This window comes from Lolium rigidum, chromosome 2, assembly GCF_022539505.1.
Source record: "Lolium rigidum isolate FL_2022 chromosome 2, APGP_CSIRO_Lrig_0.1, whole genome shotgun sequence".
Lineage (NCBI taxonomy): Eukaryota > Viridiplantae > Streptophyta > Magnoliopsida > Poales > Poaceae > Lolium > Lolium rigidum.
This window is the reverse complement of record NC_061509.1, coordinates 96,382,778-96,393,586: the sequence shown is the minus strand read 5'-3', so window position 1 is coordinate 96,393,586 and position 10,809 is coordinate 96,382,778. Positions and strand designations below refer to the sequence as shown.

Here is a 10,809-nt window from a genome sequence, read left to right as displayed (position 1 = left end):
AGGTAGAATTACACCTTGTAAAAACCTAGCAAGAAATTAGTTGTTCCCTCATAAATTATGGACTATATATTACCAGTAAGATTTCCTTTGTTCAATCAATACTGAATACATAAATAAGACTATAAGAGGACACATTTTATGAATTAATCAAAAAAAAAGAAAACAATCCCTAAACCAAAGTTTGGATTTAAAGATCTATCCTTCCTGGCACAAAGAGATCATCTCCCTACACATGCTATGAGCTACTTTGGATGGGAGCAATAATTTTCTGTTATGCCTCCCTCACATATTTTACTGGAGACCTTCGTACCAGTATTGAATTTCCAGGGGATAGGTTTAGTGAAAAAGAGAAAAGATGCATAAATTGTGATTTCCATTGTTTGAAATGGAAGGCGGAAGAGCTCCAGTACATGATAAAATTAGAATCGCATATGGAGAATTCTATGCTTCTAAAGACAGTATAACACTGTGTAGCTGCATATAAAGCTTATCCAGACTATCTTGATCCATAAAGTTGCAAATGAAGTACATACAGAAATAAAAGGAGAGGAACCAGCGACATGGTCGGCTTTTTCAAGCTTCTACCACTGCCTAGTAATCCATGATCGCTCAATGAGATTTATTCATGCTGATCACGTCTTTCTTCATCTTGGTGATCTTCTCCTTGCTAAACATGACCCTAAAACAAAGAAGCAACCAGAATCAAGTAAAGAAACTTAACTACACCTTGCATGAATCTTCAATGGATCATTCTCTTCCTCTGCCGGTTGTTGCAAAACCTGCCAGAGCAAACAAAGAATCGCAACATTGTAGCAAGCATTGAATATAAAAGGTTCCATCTGTATATAAGCATCGAAAATGTAGCAACTTCCATTGGACCTATGTTCAAGGCTGGTATGCTTATATACGTAATGCAGGTCACAAAGTTCATCTCTTTACTATCACAGATGATTTTTGTACTGCTAATCCCAGGTCAAGGACATGTTAGCAAGTACAAGAAACTCACTCTCTGAAACAGAGTGATGGCCAGAGCTAGATCAATTCAGCACATCAGGAATGTGATATATATTGTTGAACGCCAAAGTTATTCTGCTCACTATGGTTTAGCCATTCTGCTCAAGCCTTGGCCTGGGGTTGGCTTGTATGTTATTGCTTCTATGTCCTTGTACGTTTGCATGTGTGCCAACACTTTTTTTCAGTAGGTCTCAACCATCCTGCACACATTATGTAAACTGTCACGGAGAGCTCACATTTTCAGTTAAAATGAACACTGAAGACTCACTATGGCATCTGGAGGCGAGGAGGCGTCGTCAACTCAAGTGCTACAGCCACCTCGGTAGTCTCCCAACCTGATTTTGCTATTTCAAAAGCTAATTATAGATGGTAAAACATGAATGATTCGTCAAACTTGATCGATTAATATGACCTACATATTTGATGATTAGAATCACATCCAGAAATTTGCTATTGTAGACATATTAGTAGTTTACTTTTTATAGACATGCAGTCCAGTTATGATGTTAAACTAATAGTCGCCAAAGTAAGCAACCTTTTCTTGACAGATCAACCTTTTCTTTTGTTCCAGGTGATGCCTTATAACACATGTTGCAAAGCCAAAACTGCATTGTCAAACTTGAGACCAGGTTGGACTATAGGGTAGGTTATTAGGTTTGTTTGTGTTCTAACTCCTAACATGTTACTGAATTTTTTGTTAACTATTCCAAATACAGTAGCCATGGTGCCATTCCCAATTGTTGGTGAGGCTGACTATGCATCTCTTGTCTAATGGACCACATCTCCCTGGACCCTCCTGTGCAACCTAGCATTATGTGTGAAAGCCAATATTTTGTATCCCAAGGTTAGTGCTTCCTGAAAACAAAACATCAATAATCATGAACTTAGTGTGGTTACCAATAAGTATAGTTCTTAAGCATTGGTTACAAATAATTCAACTCCATAACCCCGGTAATATTTGAGACTAAAATAATTTGAATAAAGATAGATAATATAATCTGTATATATGAAGGTACTCGAAATTCCATGAGAAGTGCAATATCTGCAGGAATGCCAACACTTATTTTTTATGATTTTTACTGCAATGCAAAAGCTCATTGTTAATTGAGTGGCTGTTCATCGACCTGAGAATTTAACATGCTAATAATTTAATACCACATCTCTTATCTTGAATATACACAGGAATCAAAGGTGAAACTGGAATGGAGAACAATACAATTGTAGTCATGCACCCAAATTTCGATGCCATGATCTTGCTGCTACTCGGGTACTCCTTCAAACTCTAGATTCCTACTCCTCATATTGCAAAGATCTAATTTTACCATGTGGTTAGCGGTTATCCACATTTACTTTGTGCTTATTTATTATGTATTGTTTGTTTGTCTTTCATATTTACCAAAAGGAATAATAAAACCTTCGAATAGGTGGCCCACTTATCCCTTTCACATCTAGAAGAACTGACACATCTACTGAAACTTTTGCCTCTAGTGACTATGTTCCATTAGAGATACTACTTGAACACTTGATGTGCTACATCGACCCGCATCTACAAATTGCCGTATGGTTTGCTCCTCCATCCAAGCAACGCCCTTATGATTTATCCTCATCCTCATGCCTACTATTATGTTTGTTGTGATCTTTGAAACTCCAAAAAAATCTAGATGGAACATTGGCAAGTGAGAAAATGTATCCGCCATTTGCAAAGACGAATTTCAGTTTAACAAATAAATACAGACATTTCTTGTTATAGTGATCTAGTTATTTTAGGACAAAGAAATTGGTTTAGATTTTTTTCTAGGATAACAGATGCATTAGAAGTGAATAGAACTGCAATACAATATTCATTGGCGTGAACTACTGCATCCACAATTCATAAAAGGCATATTAATTCAGGTATTACACGCATGTACACATACAACTATGTGTAAATGATTGGTCCTAACGGGTACTCCTTCTATTGTCATTCATCCAAGTCAAGACAAGGCTACACTGGCCTAGATAGTAAATAATGAGAATCTAATAATCAACAGATAGCGGCATAAAATTAATACCTCGTATTGTTTCCTTGAGGCGAGTGATTCCACCCACTTTGTTATGGGCAGCTCCATGTTCCCAAAGGAAATATCCACATCGATCTTGCCTGCACGAAACAACTTTCATGATGGTTCTTGGGACAATAAAAGATAACAGGGAACAACACCAAAGCGCTGGAAGCAATTAGCCATTGAAGTATTAAAAGAATATATCTTATCACCACACGAGAAAAATTAGCGGCATAGCACAACAAGAAGCACACACCTTCGACTGCGAGGTCAGCTTCTTTATCGCAGCAGCTTGTTTCGTATAACACCTGCTAGAATTTTGGAGGCCCGTGAGACAAAGAAAAATACATGGTTGTGTCGATTATCCAAATTACTCTGAAGCTGAAAGCAGATGTAACAAATCCAGGAAAAATGATACTTGAGCTGAAAGCATATTACTGAGAGCATATATTGGTTGCTTGCTAACCCCTGCAATTGGCATTTGCCATTGCGTTGATTAACTAAAACATTGGACTCTTCATGGTCCTGAACAAATATGAACTAACTAACACACACGTTTGAGAACTCAACAGTACAGGACAAATAAATGCATACCTTCGAGTGATTTCCTTTCCAATATTCCAATTATTTCTTATTTGTGTTTTCCTCGTCACTACTTCAATTATTTCTTCTAAACTGATGATTATTTTGTTCCCGTCCTGCATACAAGAAGTAGATACACATGGAACCTGAGAAGCAGAGCTTGGATGCGGATTGAGTAGACTATAAATCAAATTGGACACAAATGAGCTCTATGACTTCCACAGATCGTTCTCAACAAGCAGTGACTCCACCATTCCAAGTGACTCCACCATTCCATGCGTACACGATTGCCTAATCACTCGTGGGCCAATTCATGCGCAACGGTGATTGCTACCTACAGAAAATATAAAACAATATCCCTTTTTATTGCTACCTACGCAAAAAACACAGTCTAACCTATTGTTTGTTAGATGCTGATGATAATTGCTCATCATAAAGAAAAGCTGATTCCTGGTAAGTGACCAATATCCATAGTAGTCCATAGCTTCACATGATTTCTGTCCTTTGTCTCCCTTACGATGCTGAAGACAATTACGAAGCTGCACTCTGCAGCATATTGTTCAAGCATAAACTTCATCAATCAACTGCCGATCAATAAATAATACTCCAGGTTCAAGGAATAATGAAAGCCATAAAAAGGGAAATTAACGTATTGAAAATAAGATCGGAAAAGAAGGTGGCACCTCCAAATTCGAGCCCAAGCAGTAAATTCATAGTATTGAGCCGGCTGCCAAGGCTCTCACCATGGCCACCACCACAGAGCCATCTCCATCTCCACAATCGTCCCTCTGCCCATGTCGATAGCCTCAATCGCGGAGTGATGTTGCCGACTCGCCCCTCCTCTATTCACCTTGAGGAGGTCGGCGCGGGATGGGTGATCCATGAAGGAGAGATGGTGGGCAGGGGGGCGCGGCGACGGAGGGCGACCGCGTGCGGTACGCCGGCGAAGGCTGGCGCGGCGAGATCGTGGCAAGGCGGAGGCGGCGGCCATCGTCATCACTCATCACAGATCGGCCGGATGAAAAAAGAGAGCGCGAGAAGAGAGTATGCCGACCTGCGGCAGCCCCTTCTCCAGCGCGATGATGGCGGAGGAAACAATGATGGTGATTGATGTTGGTGTTGACTGAGCCGAAGGCATAGAGGGTTACGTGGGATATGGGCTTGGCCCATTTCCAAGCGTGCGGGGCGACGACGAGGACGACGAAAACGTTTGAGGTATTAACATGCTAGGCAGAATAAGGAACCCGTTCGTTCTTTTTAAGTAGTGTAGATGTTATTGATGTCTATCTTACTGGTTCTCGTAGTAGTGCCTGGGTATTTGATACTGGTTCGGTTGCTCACATTTGTAACTCGAAACAGGAGCTACGGAATAAACGAAGCCTAGCGAGGGACGAGGTGACGATGCACGTTGGAAATGGATACAAGGTCGATGTGATCGCCGTCGGCACGCTCCCTCTACATCTACCTTCGGGATTAGTTTTAAACCTTAATAATTGTTATTTGGTGCCTACGTTGAGCATGAACATTATATCTGGATCTTGTTTAATGCAAGACGGTTATTCATTTAAGTTAGAGAATAATGGTTGTTCTATTTATATGAATAATATCTTTTATGGTCATACGCCTAAGATGAATGGTTTATTCTTGTTAAATCTCGATAGTAGTGATACACATGTTCATAACATTGATGCTAAGCGAATTAAATGAATGATAATTCTACTTATATGTGGCACTGTCGTCTTGATCATATTGGAGTGAAGCGCATGAAGAAACTCCATTCTGATGGACTTCTTGAGTCACTTGACTTTGAGTCACTTGATAGATGCGAAGCATGTCTAATGGGAAAAATGACTAAGACTCCATTCTCTGGTACAATGGAGTGAGCTACAGACTTATTGGAAATCATACATACCGATGTGTGCGGACCAATGTGTGTAGCATCGCGTGGTTGTTATCATTATGTTCTAACCTTCACGGATGATCTGAGTAGATATGGGTATATCTATTTCATGAAACATAAGTCCGAAACTTTCGAGAAGTTTAAGGAATTCCAAAGTGAAGTAGAAAATCAACGTAACAAGAAGACTAAGTTTCTGCGTTCTGATCGCGGAGGCGAATATCTGAGTTATGAGTTTGGCATGCATTTAAAGAAATGCGGAATACTTTCACAGTTGACACCGCCAGGAACACCACAACGCAATGGTGTGTCCGAACGTCGTAATCGAACTCTCTTAGATATGGTTCGTTCTATGATGTCTCTTATTGATTTGCCGTTATCGTTTTGGGGTTATGCTTTAGAGACAGCCGCATTCACTTTAAATAGGGCACCATCTAAATCCGTTGAAACGACACCGTATGAATTATGGTTTCAGAAGAAACCTAAGCTGTCGTTCCTTAAAGTTTGGGGTTGCGAAGCTTATGAAAAAAAGTTACAACCTGACAAGCTAGAACCCAAAGCGGAGAAATGCGTCTTCATAGGATACCCTAAAGAAACAATTGGGTACACTTTCTATCACAGATCCGAAGGAAAAATCTTTGTTGCCAAGAACGGATCCTTTCTTGAGAAAGAATTTCTCACTTAAGAAGTGTCTGGAAGGAAAGTAGAACTCGACGAGGTTGTTGAACCTTCTCTCATAGATGAGAGTAGCGCAGTGCCGGAAGATGTTCATGTACAGCTACACCGATAGGAGAGGAAGCAAATGATAATGATCATGAAACTTCGAACGAGGTAACTACTGAACCTCGCAGATCGGCGAGGGAACGTACCACTCCTGATTGGTACGATCCATGACTAAATGTCATGATTGTGGATAACAATGATGAAGACCCTGCGACGTATGAGGAAGTAATGATGATCCCAGATTCCAACAAATGGCAAGAAGCCATGAAATCCGAAATGGGATCCATGTATGATAACCAAGTGTGGACTTTGGTAGACTTACCTGATACCCGCAAGGCTATCGAGAATAAATGGATCTTCAAAAGAAAAACAGATGCTGATGGTAATATTACTGTCTATAAAGCTCGACTTGTCGCAAAGGGTTCCGGACAAATTCAAGGAGTTGACTACGATGAGACTTTCTCACCTGTAGCGAAGCTAAAGTCTGTGAGGATTTTGTTAGCAATAGCTGCATTTTTCGATTATGAGATTTGGCAGATGGATGTCAAAACGGCGTTCCTTAATGGTGACATTGAGGAAGAGTTGTATATGTTACAACCCAAAGGTTTTGTCGATCCTAAAAATGCTGACAAGGTATGCAAACTTCAGCGTTCCATTTATGGACTGAAGCAAGCATCCCGAAGTTGGAACCGACATTTTGATAAGGTGATCAAAGACTTCGGGTTTATACAGACTCATGGTGAGGCCTGTATTTACAAGAAAGTGAGTGGGTGCTCTGTAGCATTCCTGATATTATATATAGATGACATATTATTGATTGTGAATGATATAGAACTACTAAGCAGTGTTAAAGGTTATTTGAATAAATGTTTTTCAATGAAAGACCTAGGTGAAGCAGCGTACATTTTAGGCATCAAGATCTATAGAGATAGATCAAGACGCCTAATAGGGCTTTCACAAAGTACATACCTGGACAAGATTCTAAAGAAGTTTAGAATGGATGAAAGCAAGAAAGGGTTCTTGCCTATGTTGCCAGGTAAGGTCTTGAGTAAGACTCAAGGTTCGGCTACGGCAGAAGAAAGAGAGAGGATGAACAAGATCCCCTATGCCTCGGCAGTAGGCTCTATAATGTATGCCATGCTGTGTACTAGACCGGATATCGCACATGCTGTTAGTTTGACCAACAGATATCAAAGTGATCCAGGAATGGAACACTGGACAACGGTCAAGAATATCATGAAGTACTTGAAAATGACTAAGGATATGTTTCTTTGTTATGGCGGTGACCAAGAGCTCGTTGTAACCAGTTACACCAATGCAAGTTGGAACACTGATCCTGATGACTCTAATTAAGTCTCAGTCTGGGTACGTGTTTATATTGAATGGTGCTGCAGTAAGCTGGATGAGCTCCAAGCAGTGCATGGTGGCGAAGTCTTCAACTGAATCGGAATACATAGCGGCTTCGGAGGCTTCATCGGAAGCGGTATGGATGAAGAGGTTCATTGTTGAGCTTGGTGTGGTTCCTAGTGCATTGGACCCATTAGTCATCTATTGTGACAACATGGGTGCCATCGCCAATGCACAAGAACCAAGGTCACACAAGAAGCTGAAGCATATCAAGCTGCGTTTTCATTCGATTCGCGAGTACATCAAATATGGTGAAGTAAAGATTTGCAAAGTACACACAGATCTGAATGTGGCATATCTGTTGACTAAAGCTCTCCCTAGGGCAAAGCATGACCAACACCAGAATGCTATGGGTGTTAGGTACCTTACAGTGTAATCTAGATTATTGACTCTAGTGCAAGTGGGAGACTGTTGGAGATATGCCCAAGAGGAAATAATAATGTGGTTATTATATGTCTTTGTGTTTATGATAAATGTTAGCATACCATGCTATAATTGTATTAACCGAAACATTGATACATGTGTGTTATGTAAACAACAAGGAGTCCCTAGTAAGCCTCTTGTATAACTAGCTTGTTGATTAATAGATGATCATGGTTTCGTGATCATGAACATTGGATGTTATTAATAACAAGGTTATGTCATTGAATGAATGATATAATGGACATACACCCAAATTAGCGTAGCATAAGATCACGTTATTAAGTTCAATTTGCTATAAGCTTCCGATACATAGTTATCTAGTCCTTCGACCATGAGATCATGTAAATCACTTATACCAGAAGGGTACTTTGATTGCATCAAACGCCACTGCGTAAATGGGTGGTTATAAAGATGGGATTAAGTATTCGGAAAGTGTGAGATGAGGCATATGGATCAAGAGTGGGATTTGTCCATCCCGATGACGGATAGATATACTCTGGGCCCTCTCGGTGGAATGTCGTCTGATTATCTTGCAAGCATGTGACTGGTTCACAAGAGATGACATGACACGGTAGGAGTAAAGAGTACTTGTCGGTGACGAGGTTGAACAAGGTATCGTGATACCAATGATCAAACCTCGGACAAGTAGAGTATCGCGTGACAAAGGGAATCGGTATCGTATGTAAATGGTTCAATCGATCACTAAGTTATCATTGAATGTGTGGGAGCCATTATGGATCTCCAGATCCCGCTATTGGTTATTGTTCGGAGAGAAGTCTCAACCATGTCTACATAGTTCACGAACCGTAGGGTGACACACTTAAGGTTTGATGTCGTTTAAGTAGATATGGAATATGGAATGGAGTTCGAATTTTGTTCGGAGTCTCGAAGAGGATCCAGGACATCACGAGGAGGTCCGGAATGGTCCGGAGAATAATATTCATATATAGGAAGTCACTTTCCAAGTTTGGAAATGATCTGGTGCATTTATGGAAGTTGCTAGAATGTTCTAGAACATTCTGAAAGAAATCATCATGGAAGGTGGAGTCCCGGTTGGGCTCCACCAACCCTAACCAGCCAACCAAGTGGGAGGGTGGAGTCCATGGTGGACTCCACCTCCTTGGCCGGCCAACAAAGGGGGAAGGGGAGAGTCTCTGTCCCTCTAGGTTTCGTCCATATGGCAGTTTTTGAATTGGGGTCTTATTCGAAGACTTTGGGCAAACCCTAGGGATTCCACCTATATAAAGAGGAGGAGAGGGAGGGGGGGCGGCCACACTAACACCACCTTGGCCGCACCAACCAGAGGCACCAAGGCCCGCTGCCCCTCTCCCCAAACCCTAGCCACCCCCTCCTCATACACCTCCCGTAGTGCTTAGGCGAAGCCCTGCCGGAGATCTCCACCACCACCGCCATCACGCCGTTGTGCTGTCGGGATTCCGAGGAGGATCTACTACTTCCGCTGCCCGCTGGAAAGGGGAGATGGACGTCTTCATCAACACCGAACGTGTGACCGAGTACGGAGGTGCTGCCCGACTGTGGCAACGTCAAGATCTTCTACGCGCTTTTGAAAGGGGCACGTGATCATCTTCTGCAACAACGAGATCTAATCTCGTAGGCTTTGGAAATCTTCGAGGGTTAGTCTCTTGATCTTCTCGTTGCTACCATCTTCTAGATTGGATCTTGGCTTGTTGTTCGTTCTTACGGTAGGAAATTTTTTGGTTTCTATGCTACGAATCCCATCAGCACTATGTTCAAATCTTTATCCAACTCGAGAAAAATATTGTGATCCTCTAGAATACATTTCCATGATTTCTACACTTGAGAATATCAAATACAATAAGAAAAAGTTTCCAATGATGACTTATGTAATGTTCAACTGTCTTAAGAGTTTAAGCATGAGAATACTCAACCCCATAGATATTATGATAGGCTTGATAGTACTTTTTCAAAAGATTTGTTTGAAGGAAATGAAGTTTAGTGGTAATTGAGATGCATGCCCAAACTGATAGTTGTGAGTCAAAAGTATGATATTGCTTAAAACTTGTCTACAAAATATTGTGCAGACTCTTGGGATGCTAACAACACCACTGGATTACGAACGATTTGCGGATTCAAAATCCTAATTTCAGCTATTGAGTTGAGTGCATGGGTAGCGAGCTACTTGTGTGCAACCATTAGTACTCTTGAGCTGTGCAAAATTATTGCTAATTGGAAACTATTATGGAATCCAAATGAATCACCTAGAAAGTTTTGGCATGGTCTCAATACTATAAGATGGAATTTCTTGAAAGACAATGAATAGAAAAGAAGTGTTTTGATAGCCTTGATCTATTAATGTGGGAGTTAATGGAACACTCCATTGTTATGCTTCTTTTGATATGATCTATTACTCTTAATATAAGAACATAAAAAGGAGCAATAGGAGGATCACAAGTTTGATTTCAAGGTAGATTTACTTTTGACATAAGGCATAGAAGTTGTAAGTGATCTCTTATGGATTGACATAACTGAATTAATTGGTGTTTCCTTGTATGTACATTTCACTTCCAGCTTGGGGAAATATAGGATATCACCTCGTACTTGTGAGTTTTTCTACCCAAGTTCATTTCTCGCTATGATTCTTTTTCACTTTGTCACTCGAGGGTGAGTAATACCTAAGCTTGGGGAAGTTGATAGCTCAAAATTTTGCACTATTTTACTGAGTTCCTTAAGTATACTCTT

The 10,809-nt window shown here is 40.7% G+C and overlaps 1 long non-coding RNA gene across 1 annotated transcript; it reads right to left on the bottom strand.

Annotated features, from left to right (window-relative positions):
- Positions 1 to 320: 320 nt before the first annotated feature.
- LOC124686956 lies at positions 321 to 3,413 on the bottom strand. The gene is made up of 4 exons (XR_006998029.1): positions 3,313 to 3,413; positions 3,066 to 3,154; positions 1,283 to 1,869; positions 321 to 1,214 (listed from the first exon to the last, which is right to left on the bottom strand). It is a non-coding gene; the product is annotated as an uncharacterized LOC124686956 (long non-coding RNA).
- Positions 3,414 to 10,809: the final 7,396 nt, after the last annotated feature.